Raw genomic sequence first — 5,762 nt, forward strand, 5'->3', positions numbered from 1 at the left:
TGCGCATTGTGATTACCATTTTGGATTCAAAGACATTCCATGGAGAATTGTGATACGTTGAAACATAAGGTCCAATCACTCATCAAGGTGAGACTCATAAATTTTGCTAAAAAGAAAGGTTCAAATGTTGTTGGAAACCCTTTTCCTAATCATGCAAAGTCAACAATAAATCTTGTACATGATGGAATGACTCGTAAGGTGAAAAAAGCCATTGACGAGATCCAAACACCAATGGATATAGTGTTTGATGCTTTACTCAAAATCAATGCCATTATTCCAAAATCGACAGATGCCATAATGGCATAAAATCCCAATCTTTCTTGCAAATTTCATATGGAGGCCATTGGACATTCCATTCAAAATTATGATGACTTCCATTGCAAGTTGCAAAAGTTGATGGATTTGTCAGTAATCGGATTTTATGTAAGAAGTGAAGAGGATTTAGTTGGAGTCATAAATAAAGATCCCCCAATTGAAAAAGTGTCATGCTTGTTTAGCATAAGTAAACCTAAACCTTTTACTATCTTTTATGAAGAAGAAAAAATTTTGATGACCAACAAGCCTCATGGTATTGTCAGAACTAGAATCACCATTGAAATTCGTATTCCATTCCCATACAAGAGTGATGAGGTTGTCCCATTGAATTATGAATGTAATATTCTTGGTACAACTTCCTCTATTTCCTAGGCATCTTCTATTGATCTGACTAGTATGGCAAGCATACTCCAAGTGGATGATGCTACTCCCTTGAAATGATGGAAAAGACCGAAAAAGAGAAGGATAAACAAGGAAAAAAGGTTTAAAAATGGAAAAAACCCTTCCCAAGGAACAAACTAGTGGACTCACAGTTGTTCAGGATGATGAGATCAAAAAGCTTGTCACAAAAAAGAGGTAGGCGAGTTCCTCAAGTACATCAAGCACAGTGAATATAGTGTAGTGGAACAATTGACTAAGATGCCTGCATGTATCTCAATGTTATCATTGCTTCTAAATTTAGAGTCATATAGGAACGCATTGCTCAAAGTCTTAAATCAAGCTTATGTGGTTCATAATATATCTATTGAAAAGTTGGATCATATTATGGGCAATATCACAATAGGAAACTTCATTGCTTTTAATGATAAAGAAATTCCATCAAGTGGTCCAGGGAGTAACCAAGCTCTCTATATAACCATCAAGTGCAAGGACCATGCCTTACCTAAAGTTTTAATTGACAATGGTTTGACTCTGGATGTCGTGCCTCGCTCTACCTTGACTAAGTTACCAGTTGATATGTCTTATACGAAGACCAATCACATGATCATAAGAGACTTCGATGGGACTAGACAAGAAGTGGTAGGCGATATTGAAATACTAATAAAAATTGGCCTTTGCATCTTTGATGTCCAATTCCCAATCATGGACATTACCCTATCCTACAATTGCTTACTAGGGCACTCATGGATTCATATGGCAAGAGCTATACCATCTTCCCTCCATCAAAAAGTTAAATTCATAACTGAAGGCCAATTGGTAAGTGTATCTACAGAAGAAGACATACTAACTATTCAACCTTTATCTATTCTCAATGTAGAGGTGGCAGAAGAAGTCCCCGAGTATTCTTTCGGATCTTTTAAGTTTGTTAATGCTACCTATGTGGAAGAAAGAGTAGTAATACCAACTCCGCACTTGTCAAGGGCAACTAACATGGAGATCAAGTAGATAGTAAGAAAACGGTGTCACGTTGTGTTTGGGCTAGGAAAGAACTTACAAGGAATCAGGAGACCTTTAACTCCAGTCAAGAATGAGAAAAAGTTTGGTTTAGGGCATAAGCCTACCAATGACGAAAGGAGAAAGTTGGTAGTCCAAAAAGATGAAAAGGATGGCTTACTACGAGGGGAAAGAGGAAGAATTCAAGGAAAAATAATCCCATATTTGTATGAAACCTTCTGCTCTGTAAGATATACTCATCTTGAAGCATCGAATGAGGTTATTGAGGCTCTAGAAGAGGCATTTGAGCAACTGTCGATTCACATGATCAAGGATGAAGATCCTAAAGAGAAGGTTCTTATGGTGTATCCGATGTCACTAGGAGAAGAGCTAACCAATTAGACAGTCACCAAATTACCTATCACCTTTAAGTTTCCAAAAATGTAATGAATAATCTCACTTAAATGTCTATGCCCAAGGGCATTAGAAGTAGTTTCTTGCTTAATATGAGCTCTTTGTTACTTTAATCATTCAAATAAATGACAAGCATGATGTGTTTTTATGATCTTATTTGTTACCATTTTTTCTTGCACATATTTTTCCTTTAGCCAATAAACGTTTGCCTGTATATATATTCAATTTCACCTATTCGTAAGTCTCTAAATAATGAACATGAAGACAATTTAGAGAGCAACTAGAATTTTGATTTCGAGAAAATTTCAAGAATTGATGAACTGAAAAATGAAGAGGAGTAGGATGGCTAAGACTTACTCCCTGATTTGTTGAGATTGTTAGAACAAGAGGAATAAAAATTTTACCTCACTTGGAACCCGCAAATATGATTAACTTGGAAAATGAAAAGGATAAAAAAAAGTTAAAATAGGTACTTTACTATCACTCGGTGAACGATAAAAGTTGGAGGAGTTGCTCCGTAAATATGTGGATGTGCTTGCATGGTCATACCAGGATATGTTGGGTTTTAACACCAACATCATTGTTCACATATTACCATTGAAGCCGAAGTGTAAACCAATTAAGCAGAAGTTGAGACAGATGAAGCCAAACATGTTGCTAAAAATTAAAGACGAGGTAAACAAACAATTTGATACCTAGTTCTTGTAGGTAGCCAAACATCCTGAATGGGTGGTTAACATAGTCTCAATTCCAAAAAAGATGAAAAGGTTCGAATGTGTGTAAATTATAAGGATTTGAATAAAGCAAATCCAAATAAAAGCTTCCCTTTACCACATTTTGACACCTTTGTAGATAACATAATGAGACACTCTTTATATTCCTTCATGGATAGTTTCTCTAGATACAATCAGATTAAGATGGCACCCGAAGATATGGAAAAGACAACATTCGTAACCATGTGGTGAACGTTCTATTATAGAGTTATGCCATTTGGACTAAAAAATGCAAGTGCCACTTACCAAAGGGCCATGGTAACCTTGTTCCATGATATGATGCATAAAGAAATAGAGGCATATGTGGATGACATAATTGTAAAATCTCGTATAAAAGAAGATCATACTATCAATCTCAATAAGTTGTTCATGAGATTACGGAAGTTTTAGCTCAAGCTGAATCTTGCAAAATGCACATTCGATGTTACTTATGGGAAATTGTTGAGGTTCATAGTAATCAAAAAAAGGATAGAAGTAGACCCAGACAAAATACGAGTTATCTAAGAATTACCACCTCCCAAAACACAAAAAAAAAAAGAGGATTCTTAGAAAAGTTGAATTGCATTGCTCGATTTATATCCCAACTCACCTCCAAATATGATCTGATTTTCAAACTGCTTCGAAAGTGTGACCCAAGAGAGTGGAATTAAGAATGTTAAGCAACATTTGATAAAATCAAAGAATATCTCTCAAATCCACCGGTGTTGGTACCACCAATGGTTTAGAGACCTTTTATCTTGTATTTGATGGTGAACAAGAACTCCTTGGGATATGTGCTAGGACAACATGGTGAAATAGGCAAAAAAGAACATGTCATATACTATTTAAGCAAAAAATTCACTAAGTATGAGTCTAAATACTCTACGCTTGAAAAGATCTATTGCGCACTAGCATGGACTGCTCATAGGCTCCGACAATATACATTGTATCATACAACATGGTTGGTGGTAAAATTGGATCCCATCAAATACATTTTTGAAAAGCTGTCTTTGTCTAGGAGAATAACCCAATGGCAAGTTCTACTATTGTATACAATATTGTATTTGTGTCCTAAAATAAAATTAAAGGGAGCACCATTGCTAATTTTTTTATAGATCGAGCCACTGAAGATTATAAACCTATAAGTTTTGATTTTCTAGACAAAAATCTAATCTCCATCTTACATATGGATGAAGAGTCTAGTGAACCTAGTCCTTGGAAAATTTATTTTGATGGAGCATCAAATGCTTTAGGGCATGAAATTAAGGTAATCTTAATTTACCTAAATGGGAAGTATTGTTCGACCACTGTAAGATTAATTTCAATTTTACCAAAAACATGGTAGAATACGAGGCATGTGTAATGGGATTACAAGCAGCAATCAACATGAAAGTAGACACAATAGAAGTTTATGGAAATTTTGCTTTAGTGATATGTCAAATGCGAGGAGAATGGGATACAAAAGACTCTAAACTGATTCCATACCAAAAGTTGGTTACATAATTAAGCAAACAATTCAAGAAAATCAACTTTAACCATTTGCCTCAAGAAAAGAACCAAATTGCTAATGTTTTGGCCACCATTACAGCAATGTTCAAAATAAATACAGTAGTCGATGTACACCATTTTAATTTGGAAATCTAAGAAGTCTTCGCACACTGCCTGAATGTTGAAAAAGAGGTTGATGGTAAACCAAGGTATTATGATATTGTGCAATATATTAAGCACTAGGCGTATCTTGAAAATGTCATAAAAAATGATAAACGGGTTCTTAGAAATTTAGTAATAGGTTTCTTCCACAGTGGAAAGGTACACTACAAAAGAAGTCAAGACCAAGTACTCTTGAGATGTGTGGATGCTATTGAAACCAACAAAATAATGGAAGAAATCCACAAGAGAACCTGTGGAGCTCATGCCAATGGACATATGTTGGTCAGATAAATCATGAGAGCTAGATATTATTGGTTGACATTAGAATCAGATTACAAAAGCTTTGCTCGAAAATGCCACAAATGTCAAATTTATGTAGATAAAATCCAAAGTCCACTAGCTTCATTGCATGTTTTCATGTCACCTTGGCCTTTTTCAATATAGGGAATGGATGTGATTAGGCTCATTACTCCAAAAGCTTCTAATGGACATCGATTTATATTAGTGGCCATCGATTACTTCAAGAAATGGGTAGAAGCAGCTTCCTATGCCAATGTAGCATAGAAAGTGGTATGCAAATTCATCAAGAAGGAAATAATATGTCATTATGGACTTTCAGAAAGAATCATTACTGATAATGAAAGCAATCTGAATGGTGCAATGTTAAAGGAAGTTTAGGCTAAATTCAAGATTAAATATCATAACTCAACAACTTACCATTCAAAAATGAACAAAGCAGTAGAGGTAGCCAATAAGAATATCAAAAAGATTATTCAAAAGATGACTGAAGTTTATAAAGATTAGCATCAAAAACTTCTTTTTGCTTTACACGAATATTGAACTTCTGTGCATACCTTCACGAGGGCAACCCTATATTCCTTAGTATATGGCATGGAAGCAGTGCTACCTATTAAAGTGGAAATCCCATCATTGAGAGTGTTAATGGAGACATAATTAGAAAACATTGAGTGAATCCACTTTTGTTATGAACAATTGAATTTTATTGATGGAAAAAAGACTCGTGACACTTTACCATGGCCAAATGTACCAATGAAGGATGATTTGAGCATACAAGGATACTCCCTAACTAAAATGATTCTCGTGGAAAATGGATGTTGAACTAGAAAGGACCGTATATGGTGAAAAAGGCTTTTTTAGGAGGAGCTTTAATTTTAACTGACATGGATGGAGCAGACTTGCCTAATCCAAGAAATGCATATATGGTAAAGAAATACCATGCCTAAAGAAAAAGACAAA

The sequence above is a fragment of the Theobroma umbraticum genome, unplaced genomic scaffold, assembly GCF_002168275.2.
Source record: "Theobroma umbraticum cultivar Fairchild unplaced genomic scaffold, ASM216827v3 scaffold_51.0, whole genome shotgun sequence".
In the NCBI taxonomy this organism is placed as follows: Eukaryota; Viridiplantae; Streptophyta; class Magnoliopsida; order Malvales; family Malvaceae; genus Theobroma; species Theobroma umbraticum.